General features: G+C 38.8%; 1 pseudogene; it reads right to left on the reverse strand.

Moving 5' to 3' along the window:
- Positions 1-388: 388 nt before the first annotated feature.
- LOC132556077 (uncharacterized) lies at positions 389-11,850 on the reverse strand (annotated as a pseudogene).
- Between the last annotated feature and the right edge of the window lie 12,794 nt (positions 11,851-24,644).

Raw genomic sequence — 24,644 nt, forward strand, 5'->3', positions numbered from 1 at the left:
TCATAAGGTAAATCACAAATTTTGTGCATATTTGACTGAGAAAGGTTCCAAGAAAATTTGACTGAAATTAGATCACAGATGTCAAATGAGTATATATCATTAAGTGTTTACAGACAGACAACGGACAAAAAGCAGTAAGAATATGGATCACGTTAGACTTATCTTAGCCTGTCATGATCAGATAACCTAAAACAATTGTTGCTGCATTTGCAGAGATTATATATAACAGAAGATATTGAAAATATCTTTGTGGTCTTCCTTCCTAGGAGACTTTTTACATTACAAATTAAAAGCTTTGTAGAAAAATAACAACAAATTAAAGTTTTGTAGAAGTAACAAAAGTACATTTTTTGCACATTTATAGTGCCATAACTATGGGACATCATTCTTATTCATCTGATAGAATAACTGTGACTGCCAAGGGATATGCCGTGTATTCCGTCATGGTAATTTCCAGTTTGTTTGTGAGAAAGTACTCTTCAACTGCATCTGCATCACTAGTGTCAAGAACTTCATGATCAGCAGCTGACGCCAGGCAAGCAGAGAGGATGTTGCTTGGAAGCATCAAAGTGGGATGATCACCAGGCAACTGTATTTTTGCGGTAATGGATTTTTTTTACATTTGCTCTCAGTTGTCGCATTCCACATTTCTCACATTTGATGGTTTTGACATACTGTTGCTGTGGACCAATTTCGACTGTTGAGTGGCAGGTGTTGCAGGACTTGGTGATTATCACAGTCACTGAGGTTGCAGTTGCAGTAATGGGGATTAGCAGATACGACTCATCAGTTTTGACAATTCCAAGGTCGTCATACATTTCAATAGTTGTGTTTGGCGTAGTAGATAGAATTTTTTTGCCATCAAAGTCTTTGATGTTGACATTTTTGCACAAATAGGACGATCCAAGAGATATCTGCTCTATGTGCTGTGCCCAAAGTGCCAATTTCACTGAAGCTGTAGCATCTGCAAGCATGATATCCTTTAGTGGTAGCTCACGTCCGGACTTTGTTTTTAAGGTTTGGGTTTCATATTGGTGAATAACCTTTCCACTTCCTGTAACCTGTAAGTAAATATAACAGAATCAAAGAAAATGTCTGCATGACGTGAATGTACTGTCAATGATTATTGTCTGTCAGCCATCTTGGTTTATGATCAGTCCTGAAATGCACTATGCAAAACTAGGTACTAATGGGAATCTCCATGTGAAATTTGAGAAAGATCTTTTTTACTACTTTTTGAGAAATAGAGATAACAAACTTCAACTGTCAAAATTAAAGATGGCCACCTATGTACAACTAAGTATTAAGGGGAACCTCCATGTAAAATTTGAAAACGATGTCTCCAGTACTTTCTGAGAAATAGTAATAAGAAGAACTGTTTAAGGATGGACGCCAGACCACGGACGAGAGGCGATTTGAATAGCCCATGATATTGTTATTATTTCCATCAATCGTTACAGTAGGTTTTTATTTGTCTGCTCCAAACTATTCATGCATTGTAATTATTTTATTGGAAAGCTTTCAATCAGAAAGTTATGTTCAACAACCATGCCTGTGTCTGGTTCGTATTTTACAATCTGCCTTTTGCCAATATGGCAGCTTACCAAAACATGTTAGGGGCACACTGCTTTTGATAGTTTACCGTCAATTCTTGTCTTTTGAAATGTAAGTAAAGCTGGCTATTCATTATATTTGTGTATTTAAGTTATAATTCTTGCAACTGAAAACATACAACTTTAACTCACAACCACCTGTCTGTAACTCCACACACGTTGCAAGTTCATGTTCAACTTCAGTTCACTAGTTCTATCTTGTATTAGAAACACCAACTGAATGGAAGGATCCCAATAATTGTAATTGCTGGAAATATCATTTGGGAATTTTGAAGTTGTAATTGAGAAAAATATTCTCTGGTCGTCATGAACGAGTAAAAGTTGTCTCGGACAACCAGGTTTATCTTTGTCAGTCGTCCGTCAGACGAGTACTCTTTTCGAATGATATTAATGTTAAAACTTAAATTTTTTAAAAAAATGTAAAGAAAATTTAAAACATAGAAACATCTTTACGGTACTTCGAAAACCAAAATATTCCAGTCTGCACTCTAACTTTTGATTACAAAGGAATTCCGATGACGTCAAATATAGCATTCGGATTACCTTAGTCATTTTCCTGCGGTCATACTGGTGTCAGGTGCTCTTGTTCTTAACAGCATCTAGACAGTCAGATGTAAACAAATACTACGACTAGGCCTAGGACTAAGTCGCGCACAATGTCTGACACAAAGCAGCCATCACTGCATAGTTTTTTCACTGAAAATAGAAAAAAGTTTCATGTCACATCCTCGCTGATTAAGTCGCCATTTCATAGCTAAATTTGGACAAGGAAATGTTTCATTCCACCATTGCCTAATGGTTTAAAATATTTTTCCAGACCCCTAAAGCACATAATGATTTTTATTTGTAATTCCATTGCAACCTCTGTTATGCAAGAAGTCAGAATAACTTGCATTTTCTCCTGTCACTTGACCTGTGGTTATGGAATGGTTTTGGGTTTTTTATGACAGTAATCTATACTTGATTCTGCAGAAGTGACGTGTGGATTTTCTGCAACAAATGGTTGTTGCACTTGGCGAAGACAGACCTTAAAAGAGAGTGATAATAGAAAGATTACTTTGTTACAGATATAATTATATGCATTGTTTCATATACTCAGGTGCATATTCATTTTATTTTCCAAACCAAGTATAAAAATCAACCTTTAAATAGTTTCCAGTAATTTTTTCTATAACTGATACCCTTATATTCTAAAAACGAAATTTTCAATTTTGGAATATGGTTTAACTTGAGGTTTTTTAATGTAAAACCAATTTTCATGATGTAATACTTACCATAACTTTAGTATGCAAATACAGTACCTACACCCATCTTTGTATCCCAACAACAAAAGATTCAAAAGAAAAACAATCCCGCCCTCCCTACGATCCATGAGCCATCACGGCAGGAACGCAGAGTGATCTCCCTTCCTCTAATAACATTTATGGCGTACCCCACGGAGGGGCAGCCAGGCAGATAAGGAAGAGGGGAGGATAGGGTGGGACTCCATAAAGTTATGGTAAGTATTACTTTATGAAAATTGGTTTTACATATAAAAAACTCATTTTCATTTCAGTAATAATTACCATAACTTTAGTATGCGAATTCGTCTTACCGTAGTGGTGACTCGAAGCCAGGAAGCCCCTTCAGCACAACCAAAGTAGTAGGGAGGGAGAACAGAGTGCCAAAGTGAAGGAAGGGACCTCTCTGTGAAAGAGCAGGTGTACCCACATGCCGCCGTACGGAAAGACATGGCCCGGGGCTAACGAGGAGACCCAGCCACTGACTATGCCATCACCAAAGGTCCCAATGAATACAGGCCTTCTGAGTGGGAAGCTAGGGATCGCAGATAAAAATCTGTGAAGGTATCCCTGCCCTGCCAGAATGCTGCAGACATGACCTCCTGAAAGGAGGACCCATTGAGAGAAGGGCCCAGGATGAAGCAAAGGCCCTGACCTCGTGAGACCGCGCTTTTGCTCCTTCACTAACGATTCCCACACCAAAAAAGGCATGAGGGAGTCGTCGAAATAGATGTGGACGTCAATTCTGCGTGAGTGAAGGAAACCACCAGCAGCAACTTGGTGAACACCAAAGGAGCTGTCGTGAGCCCGAAGGGCATCGCTGCCTTGGCAGCATGGTCCCTACTTCCTCCTGGAGCACCCGTGCCCTTTCCGAATCCCCGGGAGGAGGAAAGAAACAAAAACGGCCGGGAGGCGAGGGACGAATCCTGAAGAAGGGGAATACCTAGACCCTCCCTGACCACCGACAAAAGCCCAAGTGTCATCTGTAATATCCTGCCACTGGGAAAGGAAAGCAGAGAGACGCCTGCCCACAGGGAGTTCCGGATGGGGCAGATCGAGCCCCTGCCAGACCAGCGAATCGTCTGCCCACCCGGAGCCTGAGCCTGCGGGAGAAGGACATGAGCCCGGGACAGGAGAACCACCGTCCACCCGGTCATACCCTTCACCTTTCGCGGCCAAGAAGCAGAAATAGTCAGGAACCCTTCTTCTTGCCCCCAGGAGGTTTCTTACCCTTCCCCTTGTTGCCGTTGAAGTGAGGCTGGGACTTGGGCTGTGCAGAAAACTGAGCAGCCGAAAACTTCGCCTTCTTCTTAGTAGGCACTGACCCCTGCGAGGCACTGGCCTTCTCAGCCTGAAACCTCTTCACCAGAAGTGCTGAGGAGACCGAGTCCTCCTTCATATCCTTCTGAACCCAAGGAAGAGCTCACCTGAACAGGGTAGAGCCCTAGAAGGGGGCATTCAACAAGCGGAAACGGTAGGGTTACTGGACTGGGCGGAATTTCAGAACTGAAAACTGCCTAGCCAACACGGCATTGACGAGCAGAGAAACCTGCAAAGCTGCCGTGTCCTGTATGTCGGCCTGTTCTGTCTCGGATAACAGACACTCAGGCAAATCGGATACCCTGTATAGACAAACTGTCAGGAAGTCTATGTATGACAGAACTTGGATGGAGAGGTGCAACATTCTCTCCATCCTGTGGTGCTCTTTGGGATTGAGCACCACCTGGTCCACTGATTTGCCGGGCCAGGCAGCCAGATGTCTCAACTCCAGCTGTGCTGGTTGAGAGGCCAGCTGCCCGTCATGTGTGGCATAGTCTGAAGCTGAAGCCTCCGACAATTCACCAACATTGAGCTGCAGACCGACAAACCCGGGAGCGCGAGTTGAGAAGGAGTCCCGAAGCCCGAGGAGCCACCAGGGAACCCAGAAGGATGGTGGATTCAGGCGCCGACGATGCTGAGGCGGTGGGCAAACCTCCGCCCTGAGAATCTTGGAGATGTTGGCCCGGAGGACCCGCATCCCCGAAAGCACATGCTGAGCCTCGGCTTCAGCAGTCTCAGGGCCATCTTTCCCTTGTGAACCCTCTTGGCCCAGGAGAAAGATGAATGACATCGTCTTCCTCTGCCGAGCCCGCACCCTCGATGTCCATCTCCTCCTCAATAGGGACCGAAGTCCCCTTGGGAGGAACAGGGGCCGCCAGAGGAGCCATCTCCGGAGAGGGGAACTCCTCTATATGGCGTTTAGACGCAGCGCGACTAACAGCCGTAGCTGTAGGCTTGGGTCGGAGACCCGAAGCCGACCCCTGGGAACAGGAGACCGACGGGTCCGCGCTTGAGGCGGAAGTCCTTAAGGTCCGGCAAACCTATATAGGACCGGCCAACAAGGCCCCCGAAGTAGCAGAACATAGGGGGATTCCGCACTGCTATAACATCTCCTAGAGGAGAGACCAACCCCTATGGGTTCCAAGAGTGAAGACCCATGGGGTAAAACCCAAACCCCTGAGGAAATGGGAACGGTCCAGCGGGCCGGGAGTGACCCAAGAACTGGCCAAGATGGCCTGCCTGAGTCTGGGGCTGGACACCCTGTCCAAAGGACCAGGATTAACCGCCACTTCCACCAGGTGGAAACCCAGACATGTACGGGCTAAGCCCGTAACTGCTGAGTAACTGTTGGTACCCAAAACCATCCGCAGGTTGGCCTGGGCGACCCAGGAATAAGTGCCCGCAGGCACCCCTGCACCCTGAGCCCGGGGGAAAGGGAGACCGGAAACCGGACTCCTGGCCTGAAGCCCCAAACCATTGGGGGAAAACCCCCTGGGAAACCCTGCACTGGGAAATCTGGACTGGGACGGAAAGTCCCAGAGCCAGAAGCCTGTGAGGGTGGGAAAACAGACCCCGCGCTGACACCAGGATTAGTGAACTCAAGTGTCACTAATCCCCGTAGCCACAGACAATCCTGACAAAAAGTCTGTGGCCCTTGACCCTATACCCGAAGGCACAGTTCCGGAGTCAAAGCGGCCCCCATCAACGACGCCACCTGGCGCGCAGAGGTCCCTGAAGGAATCAGAGACCTCGACCGGAAGTCCCTTTCCGACGGTAACACCGCCGGCTATCGAGAGCTACCGGCCAATTCGACCCTTGACTACGCCGAGTCAGGGTCGGGCTGCCCTCCCCCCACCTACTCCAGGACGCACCTGGACAGGGGGAACCACCCCCTGCTGAAGGGTGGAGCTCGGTGGAATGAGAGCACCCCCAGCAGGAACGCCCAAAACACCTACTGGTTCAGAACCTGAGGAGGAGGTCTTAAAAAGCTTACTTCCCTTACCGGAAGAAGAGGACGAATCCCTCTTCCGTCGGAAAGTTAGCTGGAAAGGCATAGGAGCCTAAGCAGCAGACTCCATGTGCAAACAAAGTTCACATAGCGAGGTCTGGCTGCAAGGTCGGCAAATGGGACAGGTATCATGGGGTCCCATTATCTATAGAAATAGGAACATCCATGCGCTGACCCCCGACGTAAACCCGGCACTATTATCCATCATCGAAACAATAAAAAATCGTAACAATGAAAACAAGGACAAAAAGATTTCTAACAATCAAAAAAGTACGAAAAGCCTACCGTACGCAGCAAAATTACACTGCAAAAAAGAAAACGGTCGTACAAAACGGCCGACAAAGCAGCAAGAAAACAATTTCAACTTCACGAAAATCCGAGTGACGAGACAAGTAGTCATGCACTCGAATACGTGGAGGAAAAAACGGCCGGAAATACGGTCAAAATAAACAAATGACAATACTTAATTTCACAATATAAGTTGGGAGATGGGTTTATAGACTACTAACAGAGTAACAATATACTCAAACGACAATGGCAGTAAGAAAAGCACTTAGCTCAGACACCTCCGCACTCGTCGGCAGCCATAAAGGTAAGAGGAAGGGAGATCACTCTGCGTTCCTGCCGTGATGGCTCATGGATCGTAGGGAGGGCGGGATTGTTTTTCTTTTGAATCTTTTGTTGTTGGGATACAAAGATGGGTGTAGGTACTGTATTTGCATACTAAAGTTATGGTAATTATTACTGAAATGAAAAAACTTGTTCACCCTATGCAACTCCTGATTACATCAGAGGGGGTATAGGTACAGGTCTATATTAACAAGTTTCCTGTATTTTTTTTTTATTATTTTCAAAGAAAAACATTGCTACATGTAGCAGTACTTTTCAGACAGATTAATAAAAAAGTTTCATTTTGAAAATGATGATGATGACGACGACGACGACGATGACGATGATGATGCATATTTTGAAATGTATTTGCAGGAAATAGAATGAATTTTGCTATGGGGGTTGATACATGTATAGCTGTGTGTAAGCTAAAGGTTACAGTTTGTGCACACGGTGTGCACTAGGTTTAAACTAAAGGTAAAGATGGTGTGCACTAGGTTTAGCACTTTAGATTACAGGTAGACTGGTTGTATATGATGTGGAACTAAGATAGATATGGAACTATGTCTTTTACATATTTTTTCTATGGATAAACTAAAATTAAAAGTATTTAAACCAGTTTGTGATCGTAGTTAAAAGTCTTATTAAAAAAAGTATAAATATTAAATTTTGATTAAGCTAAGCCATGTATTTCATTGACATTGACTAAAAACCTTTAGAAAGTTTTTTTTAAAGTTATATTTTGATATAACCCCTGCCCTGTTTCCAAACACACAGGTATAACAGGTTCTTTAATGTAATGTGAACTTACAGATTTCTCTGCTAATGATAACCCAACAGCTGCTTCGGTTAGGCACTGATGACATGGAGCTCTGGAGCCTTCTGTTGTCAGCATCGTCAGGTGGATTCCAACCATCATCGGCCGTTTCGACCCCTATTCCACGACGTCCTCTGGTTGGCGGGTCAGCAGTGGCGATCAATCACTGCTTGCTGTTGTCTGGGCTCCAGTTTGGCTCATCTCGTCTACACCATAGCCAGCATGATGCTCTCTCAGCCCTTTCAGCCAAGGTCTTAATAGCTGCTTTCCTCTTTGCTTCTGTCAGTCCCAATTTCTGGAACATCTTCCATACTGACTGTGCAGGGAATCCTCTGGCACCGACCTCTACTGGAAACAGCCATTTGTTCCATCCCTTATGTCTGCACAGCTCTGCAAGCTCTTGGTATTTGCCAGCTTTCTTCTCATGTGCCTCATCACACTCTTCTTCCCATGGAACTGTCAGCTCCACCAAGATGACCTTCTGGCGCTGTTGTGACCATATCACAATGTCTGGTCTCAGAGTGGTTTGCACTACATCAGGAAAGACGAGACGCTTGTTGAGGTCTACTCTCATTTCCCAGGATGGTGCTTGGTTGAGTACATTCACATGATATGCAGTAGGAGTTGGAGGTCCCTTCTCTCCAGCTCTCACAAAATGTATGTGAGGTTTATGAGGTTCTATCAGTGACCTCTTCTGACGCCGCTCTTTTTCCAGAATATCTGCTAGGGCAGCTAGAACCTGGTCATGACGCCATCTGTACCGTCCCTGCTGGAGGGCTACTCTACAGACTGATAGAATATTAGTCAATAATCAATAACAATAAAAAATTGTTTTAAATTCAAATGGTTCAGATATTCATATATTTCATATTATTTTAAATTAAGAATGCATGAATAATTAAAAATCAAAAGTACTTGTAAGTGGGAATGAATAAGCTGTTGTAAGCTGACACTGTTGTATTATGTACAGCTTAGTTCCCCAATACCAAACCACTAGCACAGGTAGGCAGTACACACACAGAGGCCACAAAAATGTGTAATTTCATGCTTTAAAATGAACATCTTTGAACCACTGAAATATTAATTTTGGTTATAGATAAATACAGCCCTGGTTATATTATGTCATCATTGTCTTTGGCGAGTTAAGGAACCATGTGTTAGATAATGTAAGTAACATTAGTAAAACTTTGCATTTATGCATACTTGTTTGGTAAAAGTTATGGTGATGGAAATTCTTTAGGGTTAAGTGGTAAGCAATTACCTATCATGGGGTGGGGAGGAAGGATTTGAAAATATTTTAAGACTACTGTTCTACTATAGGATTAATAATAATAGTCTTTATTTATACTTGATAACAGAATGAGTCAAAGACTCGTCTACCTTCTGGTCAAGTATACATAAAATGTACAATAATAACAAAATGAACATACAACAGAGAAACATTTAAGAAAACAGGAAAAATGTGCATCAGTTGAAGAATCCACAGCAAATTAAGAGGAGTCCATAAAAAACTTTTTGGCACTTTGTTTAAAAGATAAAAGTGATGATGCGTTTCTCACGGAATCTGGTAAAATATTCCAGGTATATGGTCCCTGATAGGTAAAAGATTTCTTATACAATGCAGTCTTAAAAGCAGGTAGATAAAATATGTTAATAGATGATGATCTAGTAAATCTGGACTGGACATCAGAAGTATATCTAAAATTGTACAGATACTGGGGAGCCAGACCATGTAAAACCTTGTAATTAAAACGGATTGGTTTGTACACCACTCGCTTTGTAAAAGGTAACCAGTTCAGCTTATTATACATGTCACTGGAGGGAGTATTGAAATCACACTTCAAGATAATCCTAGCGGCTCTTTTGTGGAGTTTTTCTAGCTTGGCTATATTATTATGTGAAGTATTGCCCCAGATATTTACATAATAGTTAAAGTGTGGATTTACAAAACAGTTAAAGTATCTTAAACAGGAAGACTGGCTAAGGAACACTCTCAAACCTTTCATTTGAAAAATGTGAAAAGACAGTTTTTTGTACACATTGTTAACTTGGGTATTCCAAGACAAACAATCATCTACAGTGACACCGAGAAGTTTTTCTGTTTTTACATTTTCAATCACAGTGTCATTGAATATAACATTTAATTGCCGACTTTGTCTGCTTTTACGTTGGTAAGTGCCAATCAACATGGATTTTGCTTTCTCAGTATTGATACACATTTTGTTTAGATCTACACCATTCAGAAATGAGATTTGCGTTAGCATTTAGTTTGTCACTATTCATCTTACCTGTGCCGTGAGGTAGAAATGCCCTATTGTATTATCTGACCTGTAATTAAATAATTTAAGTATCCATCCAGGTGTGCAGGTCTTGGCATAATTGATACCAATTATATGTTCTTAGCTCTATACAGGTTTATAATTTCAACAAACCCTCTCAATTTGAGTAGCGCAATTGAGAAAGACATTTGATTGTAATTACCTAGATCATAATGCAAACTTGGTAGGATATACAAAACAGGTAGTAAATGTATTACCAAAGTACATCTGTGTAAGTTACTTGTAAAATTCCAAGCTTTTACCCTCAATATTGACAAAATTATTTGAGATGAAAGAATGTCGTTAACTTGTGTTTAAGCTATAGTTAATCATCTTTTGAACAACTGGGCCCTGGTGTTATTTTATAAATGACAAAATAATTTATAGAATATATTATCCTTATTTCTGAAGCAGATATTTTCATCATTATCCAGCATGTAAAGCTATGTACACATAATGAGACATATCTTCTCTTTATCTACCTTATATTTAGTATATAATGGACTGGTCCTCCAGATTCTTTAATATGTATGGTGACCTAAACCCTAGTGCACAACATGTTTACCTGTAGCATAATTCTAGTGCACAGCATGTGCACAAGTGTGTAACGTTTAGCTAACACACAGCTGTGCATACTATACACAGAGACATGTAGCATGTATCTGACTGGTGCAGGTGTACAGGCCTATTTACAGTTCGAGTCCGTAAGGGGTACAGGAAAGGTTTTTTTTCAATTAAGTTTAATACAATAGTATTTATATCAGTTCTGTACTCCTAAAGGTATCCAACTTCCTTCTGGTGTGTGCGTTCAATCATGACTAGAGTTTAAAATGATTTAATCGAGACAGATATTTAGATGGTTAACACCTACAACCATGTGTGATTACCTGGTGGTGAAAAGTCCTTGTCTTACAGATAAATCAGGGATGAAAGTAGAGTTTGAGGGAGTATAGTGTACAAATTATTTTACTATCTAGCGGAAGCACCACAAAGCAACATGGTGTCGGAGGGGTGAGGGACAATTAATATCCTTTGGCCTAGGACGATTTTAAGTTTTTGCAGTTGATTTTATGCATTTTAAACACAGGTACTCAAATCTTTTTTTTTCTTCAAGTTCAAGTTCTTTATTTTCAAATGCATTACAACATATAGGTAGCAATTAAACGTAATCAGTAATTAAAGTATACAAAATTTTCAAGATGGCGGAAGGCAATTCCATACAGAAAATGTATTTAATATAAATTGTTGCTACATGCGTTTCCGTGTGGATAACGTTGGTATCATAAAAGTCAATAACAAGAAATATCATTATATTTATCATAAGTCAAGGTTATCAAATTGTTATATGCAAGAAATCTGTCATTACAGGGATCAGTCTCGAGGGGGCCATATGCATGAGACCATTTAACCCTATTTTCCAAAACAGCCTACCAAACGTCACAAAACCTTCAATTTTCTATGTTTTGGCCTATAATATTTCTGAAATCTGTCAAAATAGCCCATGATGTTTTGGGTGCAGGGACAGGTGAACCCCGAGTTAAATTTGTTAGTGTTGGTGTTACGTATATAGTCTCGTTCAGAATTATATGGTGATATTGGGAGGGGGCAAAAAATTATATGCTACTTACTTTTAGACATCGTAGCGTCCTTCAAGTGTAAAGGAGTCTTCATTTCTTGCAGGAAAAGTTGTCTCTTCCGGCGAGAAGGACACCAAGTGATCGAATTTAGATTTGTCACGTTGGAAAAGGCAGTTGAAATAATTGGTATTGTTCTTAGCAGCCCTTTTCATGGGCGATACTTGGTGGATGTAACCAGTTACGTCGTTCATTTCGTCTAGTGTTCTTTTCTTGGCACCTTTTACAGGTGTGGTTAGGTTGGCTGCCATTTTGCTGCAAAAATCTTCTGTCCTGATTTTGGCGGGAAGCAGCGAGTGCGGAGGCAAAATGCTTGTTCATAGAACGCTTGAAATGTGTAGGTGTCAAACACTTGCAAGATCATTGCTGTTGTTGTCATTAAAAGGCCTTTGAAATGTTTCATTTATCATGTATAGTAATTATATGAAAAAGGGGCACGATATATATTGTGAGAAAGTTTTTTTTCAAAGTTGTTCCACACTACATTTTCAATTGCAACATCCCGGGGTATCTCGGCAATCTTCGGAAATCACTTTAGCGGTTCATCATGAAATGAAATGAAACGGTGTTGCAAACTTTATAGAACTGTAAATTTAAAAATGTTAAGCCATGTACGGTAATAATAAAAAAAATAACCTTAAAATAAAAGTAGCCTCGTTTTAACGTCACATTTGTGCATAAGTCACTTCAAATCGAGAAAGGTAAGATAGCGTGGGAATATTTTGAGCAGATAGAAAAACTTTATTTACTAAATTTATACTTTGTTATATAATTATATGAGACTAACGAAGGTGTTTTCCAATGTTAATTGTTCTTTAGATAACGTGTACGGACACAGAATTTGTTGTATGTTCTGTATGTATGGGTTTGAATCGTGTGCCATTTTGGTACCACACTACCACCGACAAAACGTAGTCGTGCTGATTTTTTTATGCCACAGCTCATAAAATCCAGATGGAATAAATGCAGATGTTGTGCTTCTGTAAATAAGATGATATCAATGCATTTCATTTGTTACGTGTTTTATATTTAGTCCCGACATTAATTCGTGGTAAGTTGTAAATACTTAAGAAACAGCGGCCGCAGTCTCTCAAAGTTTTTAGCAGGGGCGATCGGATATCGCTGCGTGCTATTGTCATTGTTCTTTCCCGTTGTCTTTAATGTACTCTTCCATAAATGACTAGTAGTTGTTGATGGATGTAAAGTCGTTATCAATCAATCAAACATGACTAGTTTATTGTTTGTTTTTCAGTTTACGTATCAGTGTTCAGTGCTCCAGATAATTCTTTACTCGGTGGGGTGCTTACTTAAAGTGGTAGTCCGAGTTCAGATCGGCCGAGTCGAAACATGTTTTTTTTTCAATTTTGTCACTTTATGCATCATATATCGTGTTGATTTTTTCATGGTATATTTGTTTGCATATATCAATTCAAAATATCAACTTTGTTTTAAAGTTATTTTCCTTATTTTATGTATTTTCCCATAGTATGTTACAAAACTAAGAGTGTCTGTTAATTACTGAAATTAAAAATCACTGCAACCATTTTTTTTATTGATATCTAAAAATTAAAAAATGTAAATATTAACGCTCGTAACCCTGCGTATAAGCGTAGAAAGAAGAAATATGGCGGACGCAAACACGAAAAGGCGACGAGGACCTAAAAGTTACCTTACAGAAAGTGCCAGAAAGCGTAAGAAGAAGGCGTTTGACCAGAACAGAGGACAGACAAGAATTCATATAAGACAGGAGATCAATAGATGGTGAATGATGAAGGGGGATCTTGGACTGAATACGGATTCGGCATTTGCGAAGCTGCTGCTTGACTGGTTAGTTTAACATTAGTCCTATAATTATAACGTATCCGCCTGTCATTGATTATAATCCAATCTCGAGTGTTTGACGTGTGAATATGTTATGAACAAAATTACTAAACGTGTTATCTGATCAATGTTGAATGAAAATAGTTGTGTTATTCGCTTGAATTTACTATCGACAATGTGTTTGTTGTTGTTTTTTGACGGCAAGGTGGGGCTCAGTTGGGGATTCTCGGGGCGCGACGATTTACCCAAATACACCCAAATATACCCAAATATACCCAAATGTTTCACAAATATACCCGAATAAAGCCAAATTTTACTCAAATATACCCAAATTAAACCAAATCTTACCCAAATATACTCAAATAAGGCAAATCGTACCCAAATATAGCCAAATCGTACCCAAATATACCCAAATTTACACCAAATATTATCACATCTACTGAATACCGTAGTTATATCAGTTACGATTGTCATCACGGGAGAGAAAACGGCCCGACGACTGACAGGAACGGGCCGTAACGGGCTCTGTATTATCAGGGGCGTATATCTGTGATATATACGTTCCTGGTATTATATTTTCTGTATGATATCTCGAACGAGTCTGCGTTTTGCACTTCTGCAGTAAAGGTCAAGGTCATGGCACTTCTGCAGTTACTTACTATTTTTAGAAGAAACTTTGTCATAGCTCTAACAACTTCATTCCTCATCAGAATTTCGTGAAACTAGCTACTAGTCTTAAGTATGACAATATCTGGAACAAGTTTGCATTTAACACTTCTGCGGTAAAGGTCAAGGTCACTTTTGCTACTTTTAGAAAAAAAAAACCCTTTGTCATTGTTTAGCAACTTCATTCCTCAACAAAATTTCATGAAACTTGCTACTAGTGCTCAGTATGACAATATCTCGAATAAGTTTGGCACTTCTGCGGTAAAGGTCAAGGTCACTGTTACTATTTTAGCAAAAAAATTGTCATTGCTCTAGCAACTTCACTTCTCACTGGAATTTTATGATACTTGTTTTTAGTGCTCAATATGACAATATATTTGTTTATTGAATGAGTGCTTTTAATGGTTCTGTGGTAAAAGTCAAGGTCACTGATACAAATGTACTATTTTTAGAAAAAACTTTGTCAGCGCTCTAGCTACAATCCTAGTGATGAAGATGCTACTATTAGACCGCTGGGAGTCAAATTTGGGGACATGTCTAGGAGCCAACTTTTAACATGGACTTTAATGGGTATTAAAAGTTATGTCAAAACGCAGATATGATGAGGTGGACTTGTCCTTTAAGATAACTTAAGATTGTTTGTGCAAGGGTCATTACTATTATTAGACAATGGCACATCAAACAATTCAGGTCAAAACTGACTTTTTTCAGTCTGAGAATGCCACGTAAGAAGAACTGGCGTAAAGGGTTGGCGAAGAAGAATGTTGGTAAGGGACTCGAGGATCCTGGCCTCGTTAAAAACAGGACTGATGACTGTGAGGATCCTGCCCTCCTTAAAACAGGATTGAATCACAGGCACTCGAGGCCAGGATATTATTTTTTAAACGTTGATTTTTGTTTTAGCACTCATGACTGACGTTATTTAAACGAAATATCAGCAGAATTCAAGTTTATGTGCCGGTTGACAAATCCGAGGTCCACGGTCATTAAAAATACACAAGGCAAGCAACTCCAGATTTTAAAAAATCGACCCCTCGCTTGGAAACTGGCTCAAAAAAAGTAGTTATGATAAGTTCCTTGTAAAACAATATGTATCCGTAGGTAGTGTGTATATTTACCTTTTATTTGGTGCATAACATTACAGGCAACGAGAAATTCACAATACGTACATGAGATTAACATCTCAATAATCGGAGATTTTATCGTCCATGTAATTATCTTTGACGGAAGTAACATGCCATTTCAAGGGCGGTCACTCCGACTTTTTGGGAGAGGAGTTCCGGATAGCACTATACCAGTGAACAGGTAAGAAAGGTTCCGATGTCATTACGCGCGTAACTTCAAAATAGATATTTTTATTTCTACAAATACATTTGCGGGGATGGAAAAATAATGGCTGGGCAAAGAAAGTCCACAGTTGCCAACTCGGATACAATATCATGGTAAGGGATTATACAGAATGCATCAAATTTCAATCAAGCTGGCGGTAATGAGAATTTTTTTTCAAAAAAAAAATAGAAAAAAAATCATGCAGATAATGAAAAAAGGGCGCAATTTATGAAAAATATCGTGGGGGAAATATATTAACTTAGAAATTGGAAATTAAATGATTTTTTTTCTATTTTTTTTTTAAATGCCCAGCCATTATTTTTCCATCCCCGCAAATGTATTTGTAGAAATAAAAATATCTATTTTGAAGTTACGCGCGTAATGACATCGGAACCTTTCTTACCTGTTCACTGGTATAGTGCTATCCGGAACTCCTCTCCCAAAAAGTCGGAGTGACCGCCCTTGAAATGGCATGTTACTTCCGTCAAAGATAATTACATGGACGATAAAATCTCCGATTATTGAGATGTTAATCTCATGTACGTATTGTGAATTTCTCGTTGCCTGTAATGTTATGCACCAAATAAAAGGTAAATATACACACTACCTACGGATACATATTGTTTTACAAGGAACTTATCATAACTACTTTTTTTGAGCCAGTTTCCAAGCGAGGGGTCGATTTTTTAAAATCTGGAGTTGCTTGCCTTGTGTATTTTTAATGACCGTGGACCTCGGATTTGTCAACCGGCACATAAACTTGAATTCTGCTGATATTTCGTTTAAATAACGTCAGTCATGAGTGCTAAAACAAAAATCAACGTTTAAAAAATAATATCCTGGCCTCGAGTGCCTGTGGATTGAATATAACGAGTGACAGACTTGAAGATCTTGGCCTCAGTAAAAACAGGACTGAAGACTGTGAGGATCCTGCCCTCCTTAAAACAGGATTTGAACCACCTTCGGGTGAGAATGAACTTGTTGAACCACCTTCGGGTGAGAATAAACTTGCTGAACCACCTTCAATTGAGAATGAACTAGATGAACCACCTTCGGGTAACAATGAACTTGTTGAACCATATTTTGGTAAGAATGAACTTGTTGAACCATATTTTGGTCAGTTAAAATCTGTCGAAGGCAACAATCTCAGAGTGCAAAAGGAAGTGGTTAAAAACAAACGAAAACCGTGCTACAATATTATGTTGATCACAGCAAAGGCAGATAGGAAAGACAGAAAGAATGAAGGCATTAGTAAGTTTGAGGAAAGTGAGAATATGAAGAAAAAAGAAAAACTTAAGGACAACTGCGTTAGAAAAAGCATTCATAAATGAAAACCATGCTACAATATAATGTTGGTCACAGCAAAGGCAGATAGGAAAGACAGAAAAAATAAAGACAATATGAAGTTTGAAGAAATTAAGAATATTCAGAAAACAAAACAAGACAAATGCATTAGAAAAAGTATTCATGTTTCGAAGTTAAGATATTCATGTGACAAGCCTGCGAATCCTAGAAGGATCAATACTAAAAACATGAAAATTAAAACCAGGCAAAAAATAATAAATACATCAGTGGAAGGGAAAAACAGACAAGAAAAAAGAAAAAATAGTGAAAAGAAAAACAGCAAAAATAATGTGAATGAAAGGACGAAGAAAATAGATGTTCCAATTCAGAATACAGGTGAGAAGATATCTGACTTGATTACAAATGACAAATGTGAAAAAACTAAAGCTGTTAGCAAAGTAAAAGGAATGTGTAGCAAGGCGTGTGTAGACAGAGAAATATTGAAGGAAAATAAACAGGTAATGCCCATCACCAAAGATATGAAAAATAAAATAGAACACAGGATAGAGCAATTATCTAGTCTACAACATGCAACCTTCTGTGATAGTTATTATATATATCCTCACAAAAGTATCATACAGCAAAGTGAAAATATGAATGCTAGTAGGCATTCAAGTGAGGAGGATGAAGTTATATTTGAAAGTGAGGAAGGGCCAGCAGTATTTCACTTCAATCCATTATCTACTGCAACACAATCGAGATTAATGAAGAAAGTTGGCATTGCTAATGATTATTGCTTGGAAACTGAAAACATATGCATTAAAAAATTGGGTAAACCAAAACAGACAAAAACTAATCATGGTGATGGTAACTGTTTTGTTTTAGAGCATTGTCCTTTAGTCTTACTTGTGAAGAAAAACACCATAGAAAAATTCGACATGACACGGTTATTCACATGGTCAAAAATGGTAACCAATACAACAGTCACTTGAGATCTGGTTATCATTCTGTGAATGACTGGGTGATGAAGAAGAAGATGCTAGATAATGGCACGTGGGCTACAGAAATTGAAATATTGGCTGCTGCTAATTTTCTGCGTACTGATGTGTACATCTATGAAGAATATATCTCATCTTGGATAAAATTTTCAGCAAAACAGAGATCGAAACAGCAAAGTAGAACAAGAAGCCATATATTTGATACACATATATCATTATGATGTGGTTGTATTAGTTAAAGATGTAGTTGAAAACGTTGAAACATTTGCTGGTTGCTATCGTGTTTCTAGACCAACTAATGCATGTACAAGACCGGTTATGCAAGCGAACATCAATACTTCTTTGGAGTCATTATGCACAGATCATGCTGAATTAGATCTAAACCAATGTGAGCCATGCAAGGAAAATAATGAAAGTCGTGAAATATTTAAATCGGAGATATGTAAAGCTATACGGGGAAATTTTCATCAAGGACATCCCAGATTTTTTGAAAATTAAGGAAAACAGTGTGTAATGAACAGTTTGGCAGCAATTGTGTAAAGCCGAGAAAAACCATTGAATACATGGACACCTTCTGATCTAGATAATATATTAGTGAAAGGCGATGAGATGTATGGGTTTCTTCAACACAGCTCTACAATACATCACGAGTATGTGTCTATTAATGAAATACCAAGAGAATTAGAATAATATGGGAAAATTTACAAGTTTGAATTTCAAGAACCTCTTGAAGGAACACTAGGACATACTGGTCAAGATCTAGATATGCTGCTGTTTGTAACACCTCATGAAGCATTACATGCTGCTCTAAACCAGTCAGAGAGTCATGGTGCATTTATCACATTCAAAGGGAATACTTTCATTATCATTAAGCAGGCTGATGGATACTTTGCCTTTGATTCATATTCAAGAAATGCTGATGGTTTGCAGATACCCTGTGGAACAAGTGTGATTGTAAATCAATCCTGTATTCAAGATGTATATGATCATTGCATTAAGTTAGCAATGTCAATGAACTATAGAGTGCATGACAGATTTGAAATTACAGCGGTCGCTGTCAAATGTGAACAGCTGTCTATCGATGATTCAAATTATGTATAACACCATGTAGTTTCGCTGCACCAGCACACTGACAACAAGGTTATGAGCGTACAATAAACATCAAAATTGATAAATGGAGTTACAATTATGACAGAAGTGGCAATGGACCTTGCCGATAACGCAGATCAAAAGCGGAAACAAAGCAGAAAATCCTATATGAAAAACAAAACGGAAAAGAAACTCAAAATGAGAGAAAGTAGAGCTGGAATAAATGATGAGTGTGATGTTGGCAAAACATGTGCAAATGAGGAAAATTCTAATATCAACCAAATATATGATGAAAGAAAAAAGGAAAATATGAGGTTAAAGTATGCATTAGAAAAGACTTACAGGGAGATGAAAAAGACTGCCTCAAAAACTAAATACGCAGAAAAAAGTAAACTGATCACTTTCAATACAAAATATATGAACGAAGAACACGGACAAAATGTAAAGACAGCATCAAAGACAAAATATGAAAACAACGAGGAGTATAGAGAAAATAAAAAATCTGCTTCCAAGAGATAATATGAGAGCAATGAAGAGCACAGACTGAATAAGATTACTGCATCAAAGAGAAAGTATGAAAGCAATGAGGAACACAGGGAAAGGTTGAAAATGCATCAAAGAGAAAATATGAAAGCAGTGAAGAGCACAGAGAGAGTAAGAAATTTGTTTCTAAGAGATAATATGAGAGCAATAAAGAGCACAGACTGAATAAGATTACTGCATCAAAGAGGAAGTATGAAAGCAATGAGGAACACAGAGAAAGGTTTAAAAATGCATCAAAGAGAAAATATGAAAGCAGTGAAGAGCATAGAGAGAGTAAAACATCTGTTTCTAAGAGAAAATATGATAGCAATGACGAGCACAGACTGAATAAGATTACTGCATCAAAGAGAAAGTATGAAAACAATAAGGCAGAGAGAGAAAGGTTGAAGAATGTATCAAAGAGAAAATATTAATTAGAAAATCACAAAATCAAAGTTAAAGAAACAGTTAAAAAGTCAAGAAATAACTTAGAACAGAAACAAAACATAAACTTTGTAATTAACCAATTTTCAAAAGGTGTTAAGGAATTTCCATTCCACATTTGTTCAGTCTGTCATAAATTATTATTTAGGAAATGGGTTGTGAGGAGTAACAAAGATAATTATTATAAAAAAGGACAAAAAAATTCCGAAGTAGCACAACAATGCATAACTGAGAAGTATGTTAATCCTTGTTTAGCCGAGGGAAACCACCAATGTTCAAGTATGTGCACTTTGTGGATTTGCTTTACCTGTCACAGAAAATTTCTAGATGGAAAAATTCCATGTGAGGCTGTCATAAATAAAATGGAAACCAAAGATATTCCAAGCGAATTGAAGTGTTTAAATCCGATTGAAACACATTTGATATCAATCATTGTACCATTTATGAAGATAATACCTTTGCCGACGGGTGGACAACATGGAGTTCATGGACCAGTTGTATGCGTTCCAGCAGACATTAACACGTCTATCACAAGTTTACCAAGGTGTGAAAGTGATAACCAGTTGATTCGAGTGAAATTAAAGAGAAAGCTATCATATAAAGGCCATTATGATTATCATTTTGTAAATGCTAGTCGTTTGGAAACGGCAGCTGCTTTTTGAAGAACAAAAACAAGTGGTATTCAAATGTGAAGTTCGAAGAATATTGGGAAAACCCAGTTGAAGACAACCACGGGAATAATAATGAAGAACACTCTGACTTACAACAAAACACTGAGACAGTTGATGACGGCATTGACAATACACTCCACGCAATGGCACTAGATACATGTCTCCAACCTGTAGATATAGGACAGGAAATTCTTGATTAACATTTCGACACAATATTTTCAGTCGCTCCATGTGAGAAAAACAACCCGATAAGTATTTTAATGGAAAAAGGAATCGAGTCAAAAGCGTTCTCTGTGCTCTTTCAAGTTAGGGAAAATGTTTTCAGTGATGAACGTGATACTAGTATAACTTTGTGCAGATATTTGCATAACCGATTGACGAATGCAGACAACAGATTTGCTAAAAGTACTGATTTTATATTTTTCGCACAGTATTTATCCGAACTACAACAAGTAATATCAAATGTATCAATTGCTTTGAGAAAAGGAACTGGAGTAAGAAAAGACGGACAAAATGTGACTGCAGAAATGTTGAAAGATCAAGAAAATGTTAAATCAATCTTGAAAAATGACGAAGGCTACAAATTTCTGAAACCCATAAGAGGTACGCCACCATACTGGCAAGCGACACAAAAAGATTTATTTGCTATGATACGTCAACTTAGACTTCCAACATGGTTTTGTTCATTTTCCGCAGCTGAAATGAGATGTACTGATATAATGGAATGTATTTTAAAACAGCAAAACGATAGTAGGAGAGTAGAAATGTTGGATTGGAGAGAAAGAACGATGTATTGAAAAGCAATCCTGTTACGGTTGCTAGAATGTTTGAACAGCGTTTCCACACTTTCTTAAAAGATGTAATCATGTCAAAAGCAGAGCCAATTAGTAATGTAATTGACTATTTCTACAGAGTGGAATTTCAACAAAGAGTATCACCACACACTCATTGTTTATTCTGGATCAACAATGCGCCACAGTTAGACAAAGATAGTGATGTTGATGTAGTTGAATTTTTTGACAAATACGTCACTTGTGAAATGCCCCCAGAAAACGATGCAGAACTGCATAAATTTGTCACAAGTGTGCAACAGCATAGCAAACGACATTCTAAATCTTGCAAGAAGGATGGAAAAACATGTAGATTTAAATTTCCTAGACCTCCATCAAAAGGAACATTTATTTCACGCCCACATAGTGATATGAAAAGTATGAAAGAAACCGAACCAAGTAGGAGTTCAGAAGAATTTGACGAAGTCTGTTCACATAATTCAAACACTGAAACTGCCAAGGCAATATTGACCATTATTTGGGAGTACATAAGCTCTGAAGAGCATGCTTATGAAACGGTAGAAAATATATTTAATAAACTTGGATTACCACAAAATGTATTTGAGCAGGCATGCAATACTCTCACGAAGAAAACAAATGTCGTGCTAAAGAGAGATGTAAGTGAAACTTGGACAAATCAGTATAATCCACATTTACTCCGTTGTTGGAATGCAAACATGGATATTCAGTCTATTACGGACGCATATGCTTGTGTTGTGTACATAGTTTCATACATATCTAAGGTAGAAAAGGAAATTAGTCAAATACCTGACCATGCTCAAACTGAAGCAAGAGAGGGCAATTGTGATGCAGAACAGGCAATGAAAAAAATTGGTAGTGTATATTTGCATCATCGTGAAGTTAGCGCACAGGAAGCGACATTTAGGGTTTGTAACTTAAGACTGAAAGAAAGGTACAATTTATACCCATTGGCGATAATCCTGTGAGAATGAGTTTACCATTGTCAGTAATCAAAAACAGATCAGACAGCGAAGACAACAGCATATGGATGTCTAATTTTGTTTACAAGTACAAAGCAAGACCTAACACCAAGGAATTTGAACAAATGTGTCTGGGTACATTTTGTTCCGCATACAGGGTGTTATCATCAAGTAAAGTAGGAAAAGAAACGAAACATCGAAACATAGTTTGTACCTTACAGAATGGTTTGGGGTTCATAATGAAAAGATCACAAACAGTGGCTGCAGTGATTCGATACCCCCGGTTTTCGGTGACGCGCACACCAGAAAAGTATTTTCAGAGTATTCTCCAGCTGTTTCTTCCATATAGGACAGATATTCAATTGAAACCAAATGGATTTCAAACACACGAAGACTTTTACAATAATGGATATGTCAAATATGAAGATGAACCACTGCAAGAGGTTAAATCGATAGTAGATGATAACCGCAGTTCCTTCGAGAAAGATACAGAAGCACTGGAAGGTGCAGAAAAGGTGTTGGAAAATTGTGGCACACAAGAGGATGCATGGGCGCAGATTTGTCCAGAGTCAGAGTTGCAACGACTCGAATGTGATTTGGAAAAGTCAAGTGTAAAAGACAACGCAAAAGAGATTACAGGAATACCTGATTTACTTTGCAATCAAAAACATGTTGATGTGGAAATATGTCCTAATGTAGTTTCAAGAGAGGAAGGATTAACAATATTGAGATCGATTAATTCAAAGCAAACTCGTGTATTTTACCAGATAAGACAATGGTGTTTGGACAAAATCAATGGCCTGGAACCGGATCCGATTTATGTTTTTCTGACTGGTGGAGCTTGCACAGGAAAGAGTCATCTAATTAAAGCTGTATATTACGAGGTGTCTAGACTTTTCGCACCCACACTGCAAAATCCTGATGATATGTCAGTTTTAATAGTTGCCCCAACAGGTGTTGCAGCTTTCAATATAGGTGGTTCAACCATTCACAGCGCACTGTCGATACCCATAGATGCTCCGTCAAAGTATCAACCACTCAGTGATGACAAGATAAATATAATGCGAAGTAAATTTGGTCAGTTACAGCGGCTAATTATTGATGAGATATCAATGGTAGATAAAAAAAATTGCTTGCATATGTCCATGGCCGGTTAAGGCAAATCAAACAGACAGTTGATCATTCACCGTTGGAAAAATTAGTATTTTAGCTGTTGGGGACTTTTACCAACTTCCTCCCGTCAAGAGAAAGGCCTTGTACACTAGTGATATTTATTATGATTTATGGAATGATAACTTTTCTATTGTCGAACTGGACGAAGTTATGAGACAGATGAGTGATCAGGAATTTGCCAACGTGTTAAACCGATGCCGAATCAAGTCCAAGAGTGAGAATCTCTCCGATAGGGATATACAATTGTTATCTAACAGAGAAACAGCTGAAAAAAGTAACGCAATACATATATATTCTTGCAATGATCAGGTCAATGAACACAATTTAAATGCATTGCATGCATTATGTGATAATCCTGTTTGCATTGAAGCACAACATTGGACAAAAGATGAACGTAGCGGAAGAATGAAGGGAAATTAAGGATACACAAATAAAACTATCCACTTTACCCAGATCATTATGACTTTCGGTTGGAGCTCGTGTCATGCTTACCTCAAATGTTAATGTTTCTGATGGACTTGTTAATGGTGCATTTGGAGTAGTTGAAAGATTGGTACCTGAAGACAATAGCGAGTCAGTGAAACTCGTTGAAATTTGTTTTGACAACAAGAAAGTTGGAAGAAAAAATGGAAGAAAGGTGGGAGATGAAATAGTGGTTATGATAGAACGCCAGGAAGAAATAAGGGGTAAAACTTGTAGAAATACAACACGTCAATTCCTTTTAAAACTGGCATGGGCATGTACTGTTCATAAGGTTCAGGGTCTTACAACTGACAAGGCTGTTGTTTGTTTTGATAAGGTCTTTGCGCTAGGTCAGGCGTATGTTGCGTTAAGTCGGGTAACGTCTCTACATGGACTTTCAATCATAAATTTTGACCAGAAATTATTTTTTTGCAATGAAAAGATAAAAGGGGCGCTTACATGAATGCCAAATGTTTTTACTGTATCTGCAAAAATTGAAGAAAATTTGACTTATATCGTATATCACAACACAGAAGGTTTGATCCCGCGCTTGCAGGACATACAAGGAAATAAACGACTGTTTGAAGCAGATTATGTTTGGCAGAGACATGGTTAGACGATGATTTCAATGATAATATAAGGTTTGACAACTTCAACTTACACAGTCAAACAAGAAAAATTCTTGGTGATTTTAATCAAGATATTTTCAAAAAGTCGTCATCTATAAAGATACTGATGGAATCTCTTGGGTATAAACAATGTGTACAAGAAGCTACAACAGAAAAGGGAACGCTGATTGATCATGTTTATGCTAA

The sequence above is a fragment of the Ylistrum balloti genome, unplaced genomic scaffold (assembly GCF_031769215.1).
Source record: "Ylistrum balloti isolate Yb309-2 unplaced genomic scaffold, AGI_CSIRO_Ybal_v1 Utg370542, whole genome shotgun sequence".
Lineage (NCBI taxonomy): Eukaryota > Metazoa > Mollusca > Bivalvia > Pectinida > Pectinidae > Ylistrum > Ylistrum balloti.